The sequence below is a fragment of the Gossypium arboreum genome, chromosome 6, assembly GCF_025698485.1.
Source record: "Gossypium arboreum isolate Shixiya-1 chromosome 6, ASM2569848v2, whole genome shotgun sequence".
NCBI lineage: Eukaryota > Viridiplantae > Streptophyta > Magnoliopsida > Malvales > Malvaceae > Gossypium > Gossypium arboreum.
The window spans coordinates 93,724,324-93,746,230 of NC_069075.1; positions in this window are offsets into that span (position 1 = coordinate 93,724,324).

The following is a 21,907-nucleotide window of genomic DNA, read 5'->3' on the forward strand; positions in this document are numbered from 1 at the left end:
TACTCCATTCTATCTTACCAAAAGATTCGCTCAACTATCGAGCACACTGCTCACAACTTTTCACATAGATATACTTGCACTTATTCATCACATAGTCATGTACATATGTATTTTCACTTAGTAGATTTCCCGTTGAACTCATCGGAGTAATAATAGATACCCGGTGGCCTGTGCATATACCACCCTTGTAACCGAAGCTCTCTGGTACGCATAGTAGCCTGCACTTAGTACTACACATGCGACCTATCAATCTGGTACACGTAGTAGCCTGCACTTAGTACTACACACATGACTTAACCATCTGATACATGTAATAGCCTGCACTTAGTACTACACACGTGATCGAAGTTAACAGGTACGCATAGTAGCCTGCACTTAGTACTACACATCCGACCTATCAATCTGGTACACGTAATAGCCTACACTTAGTACTACACACGTGACTCACAACGAATCATTTGTATCTCTTTTATTTCGAAGGTTCAATAGGAAATTCTTCCCTTTTCAACATTTTACTAACTCGTTCTTCATCAATTTCGATTCGTAGTTTACATCAATTGATCATTCTATAGGCAGCCACATCTTATATAATAACAAAAGATAATAACATAAAAAGAATCAAAATATTATTTACATACAAACTTACTCATTTCAAAGAAACATCATATCCCATAAAACTTCCAAACCTTTATCGGACGTACTCGAATTGTGGCTTCATTCACATAGCAATATCTCATAATCACATGGCATTGCAACATTTTCATCATAATAGTAAAACATCAAGAACAGGTTATATCATCAAAATAATCACATAATATCAAATTATTCACATATATATACTTACAACTCGTGTAATATCGAAGCATTAGCATTCAAATACAAAATTGTATTATTAAAATCACATGAACTTACCTCGGGTTCGAGTACGACTATATATTCTAATTTAGTCTATAATCTCACTCATTTCTAATCTATGCCCGAATCTCATTTTCCTTGATCTATAATACCACATTTAGCTTACTAATTAGTCACATTATTCATATGGGTCCAAAATTCATCTTTTACAAATTTTTATTTTGACCCTTAAACTTTCACATACTTGCACTTTGGCCCCTAGGCTCATAAAATGATTTTTATTCCATTTTAAGCCTAGCCGAATCATTTTCATAACTGTAGCATCTGCTAATTTCCATTAAATCACACTTTTATGACAAATTTTGTAACTTTTACAAAACGGTCCTTTTTGACAATTTCACCGAAAATCACTTAGTAAAAGTCATTTATTACACACCGAGCATTCATATTCTACCATTAGAAATAAAAAATATGCATTTCATCCATGGTTAAATTTTTAAACACCAACCCTAGCACAAAATATGGGTAGAAATGAGTAGATCTTGTTACGAGGATTTCAAAAACACAAAAATCATTAAAAACGGGGCTAGAACGGACTTACAATCAAGCTTGGAAGCTTGAAAAACTGTAGCTATGTCTTCTCCATGCAAGTTTCAGCCATGGGGTAGAAGATGGACAAAAATTGGCTTTTAATTTTGTTTTTAATTCATTTTAATTACTAGAATACCAAAATGCCCCTAACTTAAAAATATTCTATTTCACCCATTTCATGTCCATTTTTTTTCCAAAAAATTATCCATTGGTCTAATTACCATTTTAGGGCCTCCAATTTAAAATTTCATAACAATTAGACACCTCTAACATGTAGAACTCAACTTTTTCACTTTTTACAGTTTAGTCCTTTTGACCAAATTGAGTACCCAAACGTCAAAATTTTTGAACGAAATATTCACGAAATCATCCCATGAAACTGTAGACCATAAAAATTTAATAAAAAAATTATTGTGTCAAATTTTTGGTCCCGAAACCACTGTTCTGACTAGGCCCTAATTCAGGATGTTACAACTCTCCCCCTTTAGCGATATTCGTCCCCAAAAATCTTACCAGAAGAGTGGTTCGATTTTCACATAAACTCCACTATCTCATAATCATTGTTGAAGAACCTTTACTCAGGCTATGTTTAATATTTAGCTTTTTAATTTCTCATACTAAACTCATGAACAATTCTGTGTTATACGACGCATCAGTCGAATCTTGACTTCTATCAGAGAACTCATGTATATAAGGGTCGAACCCATACCGTCATAGAATATGTATATACACATCATACTTGAATCCTCTCGGATTCAAATGGCGTAGCCAGCCCGATCATCATGGCCTTAAGTTCTCTATCATTTTATATAGCCCGTCACTAGTTCGACCTCTGGTCATCATGAAAATTTAGAGCCTCAATTAGCTTTTTCAATAATTCATGATATAAATCCCAGATCTCAATCCGATTAACAAAAACTAGCATATTAAGAAATTCAACAATCTCAAAGATACTTAATCCCATAAGTCTGATGATCGGAAATTCAGTACTTACCGACATGATTTGCAGATTCATTAATTACTTAACAACAGGTCATATGACATCTTTCTTTTTCAAAGATAGGAATAATTCTAATATGAAATCTATAGTAATCTCATTCTCAGAGATATACCATAATTATCTTATCATCCTTTAACAATTCAAGTCAGCTACACTATCTCAACTTAAGTCTTTCTATGACAGCAGATACTTTAAGCTATCACACTGCCCTTCTTGTCTTAAAACACATCACTGAAAATTGATAAGTCTTTGCTCAATACAGACTAAACCAGTTTCAAGGCTTCGGTTAACAATATTCTCATATATTCAAATCATTACCAACATGTAGTAGACCATTCAACTTTCACAAGACTTTCAAAGCAACTTTAAATCGTATCAAAGTCTTCTAAGATATATACACTTTGATTCAGACTATCTGTCTTTTACCTGGAGAGATAAAATCTTATTCACAGACTTGGGAAAAAAATTTGGACATAAATATCCCATTAAATCTTTCAAACAATAACCCATACAAACTAAACAACCAAGTCGGTCTTAATTATTGCTTGATAAATTTTCAGGCAATTGTTAGGGATCAGTTTGAAACAAATTTAAAAAGGAAAGAATAATCTACATAAAGAGGCCACATGGTTGTATCCCTTAGCTATGTGTGAAAGCTAAACCCATGTGTAATGAATCATACAGTCATGTCACTAACCGTGTGCGAGAGCTCAACCCGTGCGAGATAGGTCACACGGCTGTGTCCCTAGATCATGCAACTAATTGTAACTGCGTGTACCCAAATCACCTAAATTTTTGCATACCACACGATCATGTTATGAGCTCATGTATGGCACACAGTCGTGTTCCAGGTCGTGTCTCAGACCATGTATATCTAGAAAATTCCTTCCAAAACAAGCTATTCAACCATGAAAAACTTATGCCACAAGCTACGATTTAAGCCACATTTTAACCTATTCAAAAGCATCCAATTCAAGTCAATATCATAATTTAAAACAATCATCCTAAGTTCCTAACAAATATGCCACAATTGGCACCTCAATCAACAATTCAAAACTAGTCAAATGATTACAGTCAATCATGCCAATATACCTTCAATGGTATCTCAAATGGCCAAGCAACACATGTATACATTCAACCATTCAACTATCACATGTTTAAGTATCAAACTTACCAAAACATAACCTATTAACCAAAACACAATGCCTAGCATGATATTTTCTCAACCATGAAGACATTAAGCCTATAATCAAAGCAACCTATCAAGTCATCAACCACATGACCATTGCCATCACACTTATACATATTTATATAATCTTAAAAAGGCCAACAAGATGCAAAATGACTATTATAAGCATTAACCAACCTAGGTACATGCTAAGAAAAAAATGAACAATTCACCAAAACTTGAGTTCAAGATTACTGTTGGATGCTAAGTCGATGATCGAATCAATAAGTACCTAACCTGTGCATGCGAAAAACAAAATCATACGTTGAGTATAACTCAATAATATTTCTATAATCTGAACATTAAAACATATTGTAATTCATAAAAATGCATAAATTAAAATAGAGATCATAAGCAATATACAAGATCAGTATACCAAAATTAAGGCATGACAATCTCATTCTCTAAAGTATTTGATAACACAACTCATATAATAGCACATTTCATTTCAATTTTCAATTTCTTGAGTTCATTGATCCTAATCATTCAATATTCAATTCCATTTCATAATCTCTTTCACATTTCAATTCCATTTATTATTATTTTCCATTTCAATATCGAATATATTGATTTTTACCATTCAATTTCCCTATTGACATGACTCAGACTCTGATGGATACACAGATCCAAACAACACACTAGTTTGAACCTAGTGCCTCATTGGATAAATCCAAAGCAAATAATTGCTCCCAGTGCTAAAATAAGTTGATACCCAATGTCTCATTGGTTAAACTGAAACAAATTTGCACCTAGTACGTCATTGACTCGTAGTCGAATAACCCTGAACTCTTCCTATCCTATGGCATGCCAACTATATCTGACTTTGCCAGAATAGTTAATAGGGTATTCATTTCATATTACATTATCATCTGACATCTGAATTCATATTTATTTCATTATGAATACATTTATCCAACATATATGGAAACAATCATCATCTCAACAAATGCTCAATATTCACATTTATATAAATACGTACATTTTTCAAATATACTCAATTTAATCCTCAAATTCATAAATAAAATTCATTTCAATCCATAACTAATTTTATAAAAAAAAGGCTCACCTTAATTTCTTACCATGCAACAAAATTCAAAATGTAGCAATTTACAACTAGTTCGGATTATAGAAACACAAACCGTAAACTCCGAGCTATTTATCGATGACTTTATCTTTTCCTTTCTTTTTCGATGAATCCGGGTTGACATTAGCTACCAATTAAAATGAATATAATAAATTATCAATACACAACCAAATTCACACTCAATTGCTAAATTATGTAACTTTTGTATTTTTTTTATTTAGTAACTACAATTAGAACTAATATAAATTTCACATTTAACCCTCAAATCCAAAGTCGAATTCCCTAGAGCCCTTATTGGACTTCCTATTTTTCAATTACACAATAAATTTCACTATTTAAGCATTTTAGTCCCTAATGCACAAAATCATCAATTGGCTTTACAATTTAGTCATTTTTCAATTTTATACTTAAAATCTATCAAAACATCATCAAAAGCTTCAAGTTTCTAACAATGACAACTTCTTAATTCTTAACAATACCAAAAAATTCAACATGGTTTCTCTAGCTTGATCTACAGGGATTTCAAAAACATAAAAATCAAAAGAAAATGACTAAATTGAAGTAACCAATTTAAACTTGAAACTTTCAATCCACTTGGTTATTTGTTTTATTATTATTTTATTTAATGTTTTATTTTAATTATAATTTTTGTAACATTTTTAATCTTTAATCACTTCATTACCTGTAACACCCTAAAATTTAGGGTCTGGAAATTTTTTTGCTTATGTTGACACTAATTGCATGTTTGGTGGGTTGGTTAAGTGATTTGGGTGTGTTTGGGGAGGGGTCAGAGAAGTCTTGGGGTTAAGCTTTGGCTTTTGCAGCATTTTTTTTTTTTTTGCTCTTAAAAGAACCTTGTTACTGGCACTTACGGCTTATAAATAATTGTGGTTATGTTATGTCACAAAAAGCCTTGTGGCTTGGTGGAAGTGGCGTGACATAGCTATTAGGGAGAACAAAGGTTTGAATCCCATGGCAAACAAGGAGCATTTATTTTGCACTTGTGGACGGCAAGTGGTGGAGTTGGAGTAGACTTCTAACTGGTGGAAGTTTGAATTGGTCTTAAGTTGTTGGGAGAAGATTGTGAAGGATATCAAGGAGGGTTTTTAGGAGAGTTTCAAGGAGTTGGAGAGAGGGGGAGAGTTGTAGCCGAATAGGTAATTTGTTGGTACAAAATTCGGCCAAGGGGTTTTGGGATAGGCATTTCGGCAATTGGTGTTTAGGAGTAGGTGTCGAATTCTTCTCTTCAACTTTTAGGTTTTATTTTGTGTTACCCTTTTGCGCCGAACTGTAAGCGACTCTTTCCTCTTCTCAACTTCTTCTTCTCTTCTTCTTTGAGTCAAGATTGCCGAATCCCCTTTAGCCAAATATTGGTAACCTTTTCCTTTTGTTGTCTCAAACGTCTCTTTTCTTGTTTCTAAGTCGAAGAAACCGAACCCAACTCCTGCTTTTTCCTTTTCATTGTTTCTTTCTCTCTTGAAGTTAGCCGATTACTTCTCTTCTTATGTGACTGAAATTGTGGAGGCCTAACTGATTCATAATCTGTTTTAATTGAGGGTAAGTGTTTTCTCTAGCCAAATAGTGGAAGGCTCATTTTCCCATGTTCGTTTTGGGTATTTCTTGAACCGAATCCTCTTGGCCGTCATGAGGATAGGTTCATCTAATGTTTTCTTTCTCGTTCAAATGGTGCTAGAGGGTCATGACGTTACCCAAGGGGTTGGGCCGAATGCTATCGCCTTTCGTTTTTAGTTCACGTCTTGGTAAGAAGTGCACTTGGTTTTAATGAAGTATTATTAAGTTACTGAACAAATGGGATGTTAATGCTGATTGTTGTCTATAGGAGGGTGATCGTTGGATAAGGGTGGTTTAATCCCTACTTGTCTTAGCAAGGTAAGCGATGCATATTGTTAGGAATTTATGAGTACATAGTTGGGTGGTTAACCCAAATGTTTGAGAACTGACAAGGGATCATTATTTTGGATTTAGGTTGAGCGCACAGGGTTCGACGTTTTTCTCTCCAAAAAGGTGTGTAACCGTACACCATTTCTGTTATTGACCAAAATCCGAAAGGTGTGTATTCATACCCCTGTTTACTATGAATCGGCAAAAGCCGAAAAGCCAAAACTTCAACATTTGAGGCCTCAGGAGTGTGCAATCGCTCGTGTGGTAAGCCGAGCCACAAGTCATGGGTGATAAACTGTAGAGGCCACCATGAGTGTTCTCCTGGGCTCAGGCCGATATGGGCCTCGATGGGCCAAAATGGGCCGTGTGGGCCTAATGGGCTCGTGGGCCCATGCGGATTAAAATTCACGAAAGATAATAAATATTGGATTGGGATATGGAATTCGCATAGCCATTACTAAATTTGGGCTAAATGGGCCACGTGAGCCTGTGGGCCCACTTAGGGCAAATGTTAGGCTGGGGGCCCATTACACTGTTTCAACTAGTTGGGTTATCTAAGTCGCTCGAGGCGATTGTAGACCTTAGAAGAGGTCATTATCTATACTGAGACCCCAAAGTAAGTAAGATTATCAAAATACCCCTAAAGGGTAAAATTACTGTTTTACCCCTAATAGTTGGAAATGACCATTATACCCCTAGAGGTAGGTTGACTGATGAGTGTATGATATTTATATGATTGTATTGAGTATGACACTTTGCATACACGTAATATTTATGACATGATATATTGCATGGGGATTGGGATTTTGATTTGGAGGAAGTACTGTACTAGTGGCTCTGCCACAATTACTGTTACCGGTGGCTTTGCCACATATACTGTTACTGCCAGCTTTGCTGCGATACTGGTGTGCTAGCTGGGTGGGTCGATTTTATCCCCACATGGTGTGTTGGTTGGTACAGAGTGGTGTGTTGGTTGGATTGGGATAGGTTGCATATTTGCACTGTGCTAATTCTGTATTGGGCTTAGGCCCACACTGTTTCTATTTAGCGCTAAGGCCCAGATAACATTGTTACTGAACAGGGCTCAGGCCCAGACTGCTACTGCATGCACGGTTTCCTATTTTCTGAGAAGGGATTACACACTGATTTTTCATAAACTCACCTTTTCTTTTAACTGTGCAGGTAATGCACCGCCTTAGACGATTTGGAGCTGCGAGGGACTCGGAGATGGCCACACTACTGCTTTGGTTTCTTTTATTTACAATTAGATTTCATTTTGGGTTAAATGTTATGTAATAAGGCCATTGGTGGGTTTTAAGTTTTAATTTGGATTTTGATTTCTTAAACTAAACTGCTAGTCTAAGAAAACACAAGGTTTCAAAATAGCACGATTTTTCTAAAGAACACGAGCTTTCAACAACAAAGTTTTCAAAATGCTTCTGTAACATCTCGAAATAGTGCCTAAATGGAATAGTGGTTGCGAAACCACAAATTTGAGATAGAAAAGTTTATTTCGATTAATTTTTATGATTTACCGAGTGATTAAATGCATGTGTTAGAGTATTGATAAGAAATTTTATAGATTGCATGTTTAATTTGCCTATTAGGGCTTATTTGCAGAAGTTGCTGTAACAGCCCGATTTAGGGCCTAAATGGAGCGATGGTTTTAGAACCACGAAATCGAAGTCAAAAATTTTATTCCGATTAAGTTTTAAGGTTTATTTATTGATTAAAATATTGTGTAAAAATATCATTAAGTAATTTAGTGATAAAGTGCTTAATTGGACATTTAGGACTAAATTGCAAAAGTTGCAAAATATGTGTTCTAATTCATAAGTACTTGATTGAAATGGGCGTTTAAATAGGAGGTCCTTAAATGGTAATTAGACCATTATATTTTGTTTGGACAAAAATGGGCATGAATTGGACAAAATTTTAAAGAAAGGCCTTAAGGGCATTTTAGTCATTTGGTAATTAAAAGAAATAAAAAGGGAAAATAAAGCCAAAATTGACTCATCTTTTTCATGGAGGCCGAAATTAGAATGGGGGAAGCCATGGCTAGGGTTTTCAAGCTTTCCAAGCTCAATAGTAAGTCCGTTCTAGCCCCGTTTTTCAAGTTCTTTACGATTTTGGAATCCCAGTAACTTGATTAAGCTTATTCTAGCAATAATTTAAGCTATGGTTCATATTTGGAAAAATACCCATAGGTGAAATGTGTTTATTTTGATGTTTTATGGTAGAATATGAAGGCTGAAATTATGTTAAACAACTTTTGCTAAGCGATTTTAAGCAAAAATGAGTAAAATGGCTTAATCGGTAAAAGTTGTTATTATTCATAATTATTATTCATAACTATGTGTTAGAGTGAGAATTTGATGTTGCCATAGAAGGGAAAAATGATCAGCATGTCATAAAACATAAGAATAAGGGATGAATTTTAATTCCCGAGCCTAGGGGCAAAAGGGTAAATATGCAAAAGTTTAGGGCAAAATTGTAATTTTTCCAAAGTTTGAGTTAAGGACTATTTTGAATATTACATTAATTAAGTAAGTAAAATATGATGTTTTAGATCCCGAAAAATGAGATTTGAATCTAGAATGGGAGAAAAATCGAAAATCAGGAAAGTTGGTAAAATGATCGTTTTAGTATCGAGGTAAGTTCATATGTATAATAAGCATTAATTTATGCATGTTTCAATGTAAAATTGATATATTTAATATGATTGCCGAGGTGTTGAAAGTAAGTATAATTATGATGATTTAAATGTTCAATATTAATTCGACATGGAAATGAGAAAGTATGTAAGTTTGTATGTAAATAATACATTATCTTTATTATATTTTTGTATTTCAGCATATTTTATGTATTGTAGCTGATTTTTGAATCATAATTGACTATTGGAAGTATGGAATCAAGTATTAGAAAGAGAGAAATCCGGTTGAACCTTGAAAGATTGGATGATCAGATGGTATGTAGCTAGGTCACATGTATGGTGCTGAGTGCACATCATGTGTACAAGAGAGCTATGAGACATTATGATGTAGCTAGGTCACATGGGTGATACTATGTGTACACCATGTAGACAAGAGAGCTATGGGATATTTGTAGCTAGGTCGCATGCGTGGTTCTAGGTAAAGGACACCATGTAGACAAGAGAGCTACGAGATAAACTGGCTAGGTCACATGGGTGGTACTAAGTGTTCACCATGTGTACAAGAGAGCCAAAATTATGTGTACAATCGAGCTAGGTCGCAGGAGTGGTGCTAAGTGAAGGCCACTATGTGTACAAGAGAGCTTCGATTTTAAAGGTGGGCTGTGTGCGATACCATCGCGTATCTGTTATTATTCCGAAACGTTCAACTGGGAAATTGATTAAATTAAATTGTGTATGACTTTGTGATGATTAGCGTAAGTATATACATGTGTAACTTATGAGCAATATGTTCGATATGTGATTGGAAATTGGAAAGATTGTTATGGGAAAGTGATGAATACAATTGAAGTGTGAAAGATCAAAATTGACAATAAAACTATTCTAGATAGTTGCAGTGACGTGAATCTAAAAATTTACGAAAAATAGTAGAAATTGAATCAGAGACTGAATAAGATATCAAATTATAGCTTAATGAGTCTATTTTCATATAACAGAAACAGAGCAAGCAAAGGAATTCTATATTATGAGATATTTAAGTTTTTGAGAGACTGGTTCAGAATGACTACGTTATCCCCTATTCTGGCTTGTAAAAATCATTAAAAATTTTACAGAAATAATTAGGAAATATAATTTATATTCTTGAAATCCTTAATTAGTATAGTTTCAAATGAAATAAACGAGAACATACTTTGAATTCTGTACGAGGAGAAAATTGATTTGTAGTGAAGAGTGGTCAGAACAGTTGAGCAATGAAACAGGGGTAACTTAAATGAATAAACTATACTAATTGGCTGGACCAAAAATTTTGAAAATTTTATGGTAAGAATATATGTGAATCTAGTTTCAAGGGAAATTAACGGTTTGTAATTTGGAGTTCTGTACCTCCAGAAATAAATAATTTAGTTGCTAGAACTCTACTAGACAACTTATTTTGAACCTGTTTATGATTGTAATAGTGAAAGTATGTGTGTTTGTGATGGTAATATTCCGGGAACATATTGTGACTTTGTTTAAAGTATGATAATGTATTGTTTATTAATATTTACATACTTACTTACTAAGCTATAATGCTTACTCCCTTCCTTTCCTTTTTCCTATAGTGTCGCAGATGTTAGCTTGAGTTGGAGGTCGCGCAAAGGTTAAATCACACTATCAAACTATTGATCGATATATAAAGGTTTTAAAGTATTTTAAGTCTTTGGCATGTATGGAGACTCATTTAATTGTTATTAAGTTGCTAGGTATTGGCTTAAAATACTGACCTATGTTATTTGAAGGTCTCTATTGTATAAAGTCATTTAATGTAGATAGTCTTGATTATGTTATTAATTAAATGATGCAATTTATGAATGTGCATGCTTGCCTATGTGTGTGGTTGAATTAAAGCATATATGGGCCTTGTAAGCTCTTTTTAAGGGACAACTTGAATGTGTTTGAAAATTTTTTAAATTAGAGTGAAATTATGAATCAGTTTTTATACGATGATTAGTGATTAAGTCCGTTAATGCCTCGTACCCTGTTCCGGCGTCAAACACGGGTAAGGGGTGTTACAACTTTCGCTGTTTAAACTTAAGTAATATCCCGAAGGAAAACAAATTGGTGAACGTATATCGAGAACTTTGTCAAATATTGAAAAAGGATTTAGATTCAGTAATGGATTCTTACTGAAAAGATCAATTTGTTTAAAAATGCTATGATGTAACACGGCAGATTCGGTGATAACGTCTAGGCCGAGTTTGGAGTGTTACATTTAATGGTATCAGAGCCAGGTTACAAAACTCGGCTGTGGTCTGGGTAACAGAAAATTTATCTTTTTTTTTCTTTCCAAAAATGGGGGTTTTCTAAATTTGGTTTTTGAAAAAAATTTTTCCAACTGAACTTGACTTGTTTTTGAAATAATGTTATTGGAAGTGTGGCACGCCAAGTCTCCGGCACCAAATCTGTAAGTTCTCTGCTAGTATCTATTGCTTTAAACTGTAATGTTGTGCTGGAAAATTGTTATAGATAGTAGTACTATACTGGAAATTTCTAGTTAGAGCAAACTAAGATCGTAACAGACTGATAATGGTACTGGGATCTCAAACTACGAAAACAAAACTCCAAATATTATTTATCATAAAATATCTATTAATAATAACTGGAATTATAAACTGATAGTATAAAACTTCTAAATTCAGATAAAGCATATTTCGATATGAGCACAAGGGGTACTCGTGGAAGGGGTACACGAGGACGTGGTAGAGACCGAGGGGATGCTGGAGCTGGGTCTTCAGCATCGGGTCATACGCCTACTAGGGAGACACCGACTTCACCAGTAACTGAGACTAGGACTCATGATCGAGCAATTGAGGATGATGCTTTGTCTCAGGTGATGCTGCGAGTTCTTGAAAGGGTGCCTGGAGCGAGTATGGGATTAGTGGCCCGGGGGTCAATTTCGGAGCGACTCTAATCCAATGGGGCAGAGATTTCTAGAGGTGTTTCTGGTGTAGCCCCGAACGTGGCAGAATATTGGTTAGAGGCTACGGAGCGGATAATGGATGATCTTAACTGTACTGTGGAACAGAAATTGAAAAGGGCAGTGTCGTCACTGCGAGATGAGCTTACCAATGGTGGCTCACTATGAGGGAAGGTACACAAGTTAACCGTCTGCATGGGATTTCTTTAAGATGTCCTTTCAAGGGAAATATGTGGGCGCAAGTTATGTGGACACCCAAAGGAAAGAATTTCTGAACTTGACCTAGGGGAATAAGACTGTGGCGGCATATGAGGCGGAGTTTTTGCGGTTGAGTCGTTTTGCCCGTGGGATAGTAACGACTGAGTACGAACACTATGTGCATTTTGAGGATGGCCTTCGTGATGAGTTGAGAGCTCTAATAGCTCCACTGAGGGAGCGAGACTTTGCTGCTTTAGTGGATAAAGCAAAGATTGCTGAGGATATGAAGCGACCGGAGCGCCAGAATCGTGAAAAAGATAGGGGCAAAGGAAAAAGGGATTTTGGATTCTCGGGTTCTGAAGGTAGGCCTATTAAGAGAGCCAAGTTTGATGGGCCAGTCCGAGCTGGAGATACTGTTGTTGCTACAAGTCCGTAGCCCTGTGCTAATTGTGGGAGATCTCATTTGGGTGAGTGCTGGAAAACGATTAGGGTGTGCTTCAGATATGGGTCTATAGATCATTAGGTTAGGAATTGTCCTCAAAGGCCTACTCAGATGCAAGCTATAAGACAGGGTCATGTTCAGCCAGTGAGAGGTGGTCAGCCACTGAGAGGTCGTGGACAGGCTAGAGGTGGAAATGGGTTTGGACGAGGTCATGGAGCACCAGGTAGAGGCACGGGTAATACCGAGGTGAGACAACTAGCCTTGGTTTATGCTACTCGTTCTTGAGAGGATGGTGATGGGCCTGATGTCATAACCAGTACGTTCTTGATTTATAATTCACCATTTGTTGCTTTAATTGATATTGGATCTACGCATTCGTATGTTGCGTGCATTGTGTCTGAGAAGTTGGGTATTCAGTTTGAGAGCACTGCTAGTGAAATGACGGTGTTGAGTCCACTAGGGCAATCGGTTAGGGTGGATAAGTTGTTCAAAGAAGTGCCTTTAGAAGTTCAAGGGGTCGTATTTCCTTCAAATTTGAAGGAATTGCCATTCGGGGAATTTGATATTATTTTAGGCATGGATTGGCTAGTGAAGCATCGTGTGAAATTGGATTGTGCTGCTAAGCGGTTGGTGTTGAAGACTTCAGAGGATGAGGAGGTGGCCATAATAGGGGAGCAAAGAGATTACTTGTCTAATGTGATATCGGCGTTAAGAGCCGAGAAGCTGATTCGTAAGGGTTGTAAGGCTTTTCTAGCATATGTTAGCAATTCAGGGACTAAAAGTCTTTCTGTTGAGGATGTAAGAACTGTTAAGGAGTTTCCAAATGTTTTTCCAGAAGAGCTTCCTGGCTTACCCCCAGACCGTGAGGTTGAATTTGGAATTGAGCTATTACCTGGAACAACTCCAGTGTCCATCGCCCCGTATAGGATGGCACCAAAGGAGCTAGTGGAACTAAAGGCTCAAATTCAAGAGCTGTTAGACCGAGGATTCATTAGACCAAGTGTGTCCCCTTGGGGAGCACCAGCATTGTTTGTGAAGAAGAAGGATGGGTCCATGCGCATGTGCATTGACTATCGTCAACTGAACAAGCTGACAATCAAAAATAAGTACCTTTTACTGAGGATAAATGATCTGTTTGATCAGTTGTGAGGAGTTGCGGTGTTCTCAAAAATAGATCTTCAATTTGGGTACCATCAGCTAAAGGTTAAGGAAGCTGATGAGTATAAGACAGCGTTTAGGACTTGTTATGGTCACTACGAGTTCCTGGTAAGCCGTTTGGGTTAACGAATGCACCAGCTGCCTTCATGGACATGATGAACCGAATATTTAAACCCTATCTGGATCGGTTCATAGTAGTGTTCATAGACGATATTCTAGTGTATTCGAAAACTGAGGAGGAGCATGATGAACATTTGCGGATCATTCTTCAAATTCTGAGGCAGAAGCAGTTGTATGCAAAATTCAGTAAGTGTGAGTTTTGGCTGCAAGAGGTGACATTTCTGGGTCACGTGGTGTCTGCCAAGGGGATTAGGGTTGATCCTCGAAAAATTGAAGCCATATTGGGGTGGAAACCACCAAAGATTGTATCTGAAATTCGAAGTTTTCTAGGTTTGGCTGGATATTGTAGACGTTTTGTGGAAGGGTTTTCAGTGATAGCTGCACCTTTAACTAGATTGAAGCGAAAAGGGGTGCAGTTTGTTTGGTCCAATAAATAGCAAGAGAGTTTTGAGAAATTGAGAAAGTTTTAACTGAGGCTCCTATTTTGATACAGCCAGAGTCTGGGAAGGAATTTACTGTTTACAGTGATGCGTCACATGTTGGATTAGAGTGTGTGTTGATGCAAGAAGGAAAGGTGGTTACTTATGCATCGCGGCAGCTTAAACCTCACAAGATGAATTATCCCACTCATGATTTGGAATTGGCGGCGATGGTGTTTGCACTAAAAATTTTGAGGCATTATTTATATGGGGAAAGAACGATTATTTTTACAGACCATAAAAGCCTCAAATACCTCCTTACTCAGAAGGAGTTGAACCTTCGGCAATGAAGATGGATTGAGCTGCTTAAAGATTATGATTGTTCAATTGAGTACCATCCAGGAAAAGCTAATGTAGTAGCTGACGCACTGAGCCGTAGAGTTGTCTCTAATTTAAGAGCAATGTTTGCTCGTCTTAGCCTGTTTGATGATGGTAGTTTGTTAGCTGAGCTACAAGTGAGACCGACTTGGACTGATCAAATTAAGGAGAAACAGTTGTTGGATGAATCACTAGTTTTTCATTTTTGGCAAGTGGAAAATGGTAAGACTTCATATTTTGGACTGAATGGGGAAGGGGTGTTATGTTCCCATGGAAGAGTGTGTATACCGAATGATTCTGGTCTGAGGCAGTCTATTTTGCGAGAGGTGCATGGTAGCCCTTATGCCATGCATCCTAGTGGGAATAAGCTATACCGAGATCTTTGTGAGATGTATTGGTGGCCTGGGTTAAAACGCGAAGTTATCGATTATGTGAGTAAGTGCTTGACATGCCAGCAGGTTAAGGCTAAGCATCAATTACCCTCTGGATTACTGCAGCAAGTTAAGATTCCACTCTGGAAGTGGGAAAGGGTAACCATGGATTTTGTAAGCGGGTTACCCTTGACGCCTTCTAAGAAGGATTCGATTTGGGTGATTGTAGATCGACTGACTAAGTCTGCCCATTTTATACCGATCCGCATTGATTATTCATTACAGAAGTTGGCCAAGTTGTATGTGGCTGAAATTGTAAGATTGCATGGTGTACAGGTTTCTATCATATCTGACAGAGATCCTAGGTTCACATCTCGGTTCTGGAAGAAATTACACGAGGCGTTGGGTACACGATTGGATTTCAATACTCTGTTTCATCCTCAGACGGATGGACAGTCTGAGAGAGTAATTCAGATATTGGAAGACATGCTAAGAAGTTGTGTATTGGATTTCAAGGGCAGCTGGGAGGATTATTTGCCGTTGGCGGAATTTGCATATAGCAACAGCTATCAGTCTAGTATTCGAATGGCACCGTACGAAGCGTTATATGTTCGTAGGTGTCATACTCCTACTTGTTGGACTGAACTAGGTGAACGATGAATCCTAGAGCCGGAGCTAATTGCTAATACAGAAGATAAGGTGAAGCTAATTCGAGATTAGTTGAAAGAAGCGTTTGATAGGCAGAAGTCCTATGCAAACTTAAAGCGTAAAGAGATCGAGTACTCTGTGAGGGATTATGTCTTTCTTAAGGTATCACCTGGAAGAAAATTATAAAGTTTGGATGGAAGGGAAAGCTGAGCCCTAGATTTATTCGGCCTTACCGAATACTTAAGCATGTAGGACCGGTTGTGTATCAACTTGAGTTGCCTCCGGAGTTGGAAAGAATTCACGACGTGTTTCACGTTTCAATGCTTAGGCGGTACCGTTCTGATCCCCCACACATCGTGCCAGTTGAGGAAATTGAAGTTAGGCCTGATCTAACCATCGAGGAGGAACCAGTGCAGATATTGGAGCATGATGTTAAAGTGCTAAGAAGGAAATCAGTTCCACTGGTCAAAGTACTTTGGCGTAATCATGGAGTAGAAGAAGGCATGTGGGAACCGAAAGAGGCAATGCAACATCAATACCCTCACATTTTCTGATCAGGTAAATTTCGAGGCCAAAATTTCTTTTAGAGGGGTAGAGTTGTAACGCCCTAAAATTTAGGGTCTGGAAATTTTTTTACTTATTTTGACACGAATTGCATGTTGGGTGGGTTGGCTAAGTGATTTGGGTGTGTTTGAGGGGGTCAATGAAGTCTTGGGGTTAAGGTTCGGCTTTTGCAGCATTTTTGTTTTGCTCTTAAAAGAACCTGGTTACTGGCACTTGTGCCTTATAAATAATTGTGGTTGTGTTATGTTACAAAAAGCCTTGTGGCTTGGTGGAAGTGGCGTGACATAGCTATTGAGGAGAACAAGGGTTCGAATCCCATGGCAAACAAGGAGCATTTATTTTGCACTTGTGGACAGTAAGTGGTGGAGTTGGAGTAGACTTCTAAGTGGTGGAAGTTTGAATTAGTCTTGAGTTGTTGGGAGAAGATTGTGGAGGATATCAAGGAGGGTTTTGAAGAGAGTTTCAAGGAGTTAGAGAGGAGGGAGAGTTGTAGCTGAATAGGTAATTTGTTGGTGCAAAATTCGGCCAAGGGTTTTAAGATAGGCATTTTGGCAATTGGTGTTTAGGAGTAGGTGCCGAATTCTTCTCTTCAACTTTTGGGTTTTATTTTGTGTTACCTTTTTGTGCCAAACTGTAAGTGACTCTTTCCTCTTCTCAATTTCTTCTTCTCTTCTTCGTTGAGTCAAGATTGCCGAATCCCCTTTAGCCGAATATTGGTAACCTTTTCCTTTTGTTGTCTCAAAAGTCTCTTTTCTTGTTTCTAAGTTGAAGAAACCGAATACAACTCCTCCTTTTTCCTTTTCATTGTTTCTTTCTCTCGTGAAGTTAGCCGACTACTTCTCTCATTGTGTGACTAAAATTGTGGAGGCCTAACCGATTCTTAATCTCTTTTAATTGAGGGTAAGTGTTTTCTCTAGCCGAATAGTGGAAGGCTCCTTTTTCCATGTTCAATTTGGGTATTTCTTGAGTCGAATCCTCTTGGCCTTCGTAAGGATAGGTTTATCTAACGTTTTCTTTCTCGTTCAAATGGTGCTAGGGGGTCGTGATGTTACCCAAGGGGTGGGCCGAATGCTATTGCCTTTCATTTTTAGTTCACATCTTGGTAAGAAGTGCACTTGGTTTTAATGAAGTATTATTAAGTTACTGAACAAATGGGATGTTAATGCTAATTGTTGTCTATAGGAGGATGATCGTTGGATAATGGTGGTTTAAGCCCTACTTGTCTTAGCAAGGTAAGCGATGCATATTGTTGGGAATTTATGAGTACATAGTTGGGCAGTTAACCTAAATGTTTGAGAACTGACAAGGGATCATTATTTTGGATTTAGGTTGAGCGCGCAGGCTTCGATGTTTTTCTCTCCGAAAAGGTGTGTAACCGTATACCATTTCTGTTACTGACCAAAATCCGAAAGGTGTGTATTCACACCCCTCTTTACTGTGAATCGGCAAAAGCCGAAAAGCTGAAACTTCAGCATTTGAGGCCTCAAGAGTGTGCGATCGCTCATGTGGTGAGCCGAGCCATAAGTCATGGGTGATAAACTGTAGAGACCACCACGAGTGTTCTCATGGGCTTAGGCCGGTATGGGCCTCGATGGGCCGAGATGGACAGTGTAGGCCTAATGGGCTTATGGGCCCATGCAAATTAAAATTCACAAAAGATGATAAATATTGGATTGGGCTATGGAATTCACATAGCCATGACTAAATTTTGGCTAAATGGGCCACGCGAGCCTGTGGGCCCACTTGGGCCGAATGTTGGGTTGGGGGCCCATTACACCATTTCAACCAGTTAGGTTATTTGAGTCGCTCGAGGCGACTGTAGACCTTCGAAGAGGTCGTTATCTGTACTGAGACCCCATAGTAAGTAAGATTATCAAAATACCCCTAAAGGGTAAAATTACTATTTTACCCCTAATAGTTGGAAATGACCATTATACCCCTAGAGGTAGGTTGATTGATGAGTGTATGATATTTATATGACTGTAGGGAGTATGACACTTTGCATACACGTAATATTTATTGCATGATATATTGCATGGGGATTGGGATTCTGATTTGGAGGTAGTATTGTACTGGTGGCTCTGCCACAATTACTGTTACCGGTGGCTTTGCCACATATACTGTTACTGGTAGCTTTGTTGCGATATTGGTGTGCTGGCTGGGTGGGTCGATTTTATCCCCACATGGTGTGTTGGTTGGTACGGAGTGGTGTGTTGGTTGGATTGGGATGGGTTGCATATTTGCACTGTACTGATTCTGTATTGGGCTTAGGCCCACACTGTTTCCGTTTAGGGCTAAGGCCCAAAAGACCTTGTTTACGAGCAGGCTCGAGCCTGATCGCTCTTGCATGCACGGTTTCCTATTGTCTGAGAAGGGATTACACACTGAGTTTTCATAAACTCACCCTTTCTTTTAACTATGCAGGTAATCCACCGCCTTAGATGGTTTGGAGCTGCGAGGGACTCGGAGATGGCCACACTACTGCTTCGGTTTCTTTTATTTGCAATTAGATTTTGTTTTGGGTTAAATGTTATGTAATAAGGCCATTGGTGGGTTTTAAGTTTAATTTGGATTTTGATTTCTTAAACTAAACTGCTAGTCTAGGAAAACACGAGGTTTCAAAATAGCTCGATTTTTCTAAAGAACACGAGCTTTCAACAACAAAGTTTTGAAAATGCTTCTGCGGTTTAAACTGAAGTAATATACCGAAGCCAAACAAATTGGTGAATGTATATCGAGAACTTTTTTCAAATATTGATAAAAGGATTTAGATTCAGTAACAGATTCTTACCGAAAAGATCAATTTGTTTAAAAATGCTATGATGTAACACGCCAGATTCAGCCATAACGTCTAGGTCGGGTTTGGAGTGTTACATTACCATCCACTATTATTAAACTATTTGTCTATTTGCTTCAAAAGTCCCTTAGTCATGCTCTACCTTATAATTTAATAACAATTCATACTTTTAGCACTTGCATGATTTAGTCCCTGCATGCTAATTAACTTAATTCAATAAAATTACCCGACCAAAATTCAAGTCACTTCATTTATAAATATTTACAAGACTGGTTTATGGAATCGAAGTCTCGAAACCACACTTTTTATATAACTGACTTTCAGGTCGTTATTTAATTAATTATTTTCATGATTTGTTTTTTTGTCGTGCTTGTTAGTTAAATACTTTAGTTAATTTTAGTTTTTAAATCAATCACTCGAATTATTTGGTTAAATAATAGAAAGATGGTAATTACTAGTACTTTTAGTGTTCGCAAGAACGATATCTTTGCTTACGTTACTATACTATTAATTGATAGGTACATTTACCTTAGTTAAATTTTTAGTTAGTTCTGTGGACATCAATGAGCTCATTGGTTTTTTGCTTACACATGAGATGAGACTCAATGAAGGGGCTGAAGAAGAAAAAGTTATGAATAAGAAGGTTAGTATTCCTCTAAAATCCACTACAAATGAAGATAGTGAATCAAGTGAAGAGGTGGATTAGGGCAAATAGATCGAGATGTTTGCTAGAAGATTCAAGAGGTTCATGAAGTCCAATAAAGGAATTAGATTTCAAAAGATGGAGGAATTGAAGCTTAAATATATGAAGGAGAAAGATCTCATTATTTGCTATGAGTGCAAGAAACTGGGATACATCAAGTTTGATTGTCCTCAATGGAAAAAGAAGGGACCAACCAAATAAAAGCTTAAAGCTAGTATGTCTACTTGGAGTGATGAAAATTCCTTCGATGATGAAGATCAAGAAGTAGTCAACCTATGCCTTATGGCCATCAATGATTCTAAGGTAACTTCTAACTCATCTACTTCAAATTCTTATTCTTATTCTTTTGATGAGTTGCAAGATGCCTATGATAAGTTAGGCTTGCAGTTTGAATTAATGGTTTCAAAATATAGGAAATTATTTCAAAACTAAAAGATGAAAATAATTCACTCCCCAAAGTCAATCATGAACTTGAAAGTAAATAAATGATATGCAAGCTGTTATAAATTATTTTGAGAAAAATAATTGCGACTTGCATAATTTACTTTCTAAAGTTCATGATGGGCATCAAAAGTAACTTGAGTTGCTTAAGAGAGAAAAATCTCACTCTAATAAAGTTTTTGAAAAAGGAGAAAATTCAAAACAAAACTTTGTTGAAACTAGCTTTAATTTCTATAAACATAGAGGTCCTCCAAGTTTTTACAAAGGAAAATTTGTTAAAAGTATATGGGTCGCTAAAGGACTCATAACGACCAAAGCTAATGATATCTTTTCTTAATGGATACCTAAAAGGACTAGAATATTGAAAACTAAAGCTTATGGACCCAAAAAAAATTGTACCAAAAATAAAAATTTAATTCTATGTTTGTAGGAAAAGGTGCATTGCTTCAAGGAGAGCATCACTAATGCAAATTCTATGTGATTGTACCTTAATGTTTACTTGGTATGTTAGTTCCCTTGTTTCTTATTTTTAATATCTATCTTTTGGACTAACCACTTTCTTTTCCTCTCAAGTTTTATCTGATTATTTTTTATATAAGAAAAAAGAGGAGAAGAGAAAGGTAAATTTAATGGTTGATTGATTATGATAAATTGATTTTATGCCAAATTTAGTGACCATGTTTTCAAAGTAAACTGAATGTCAAATTTGATCTTATGTCAATTTTTTTAAGCCTTAAATTAAAAATGACTTTTATATAGGGGGAGAAATTTATTCAAAAATAAATTAAAAAATGTTTTGTTATATCAAAAGGGGAGATTGTTAAACCAACTTTATTTGATAATATGTTTTGATACAATTAATTAAAATGCTTTTTGAATAAAAGTTAAATATGAACAAAATTGGCAAAATGATAAAATAAAGTTAAAATGGTTTCAATTGAGTTAAACATTTTCAATTAAGTTAAAACTATTTTAAAACAAGACAATATTGCTCCAGGCAAAAAAGTATCAATACTTTTTGGACAAGTATCGATACTTTTCGAAATATCAATACCAATTCTAAAATCGATACTAAATTGACATTCTGTGACACCCTCAACTCGACCCGAATCCCCTAATCCAGATATTAGATGTTACAACTTACAAACATTTAGCATAAAATTTAAACAATTTGCGTATAATTCTTTTTCCACGCAATTTGTATTATTTTTGTACTCAAATAATTAAAACAACGTTACAACACATCAATTTGTTAAAAACAGGCTCTCTTGGCATTGAAAACTATTCATCGTACTTCTAAGATATTTTCTATATGCATAGTATCCCAGCTCGTCATTTCCTTGGTGCAATCCTGGCTTGGTCTCTCCTGGCGAACTCATATATACAACCACACTTGAAA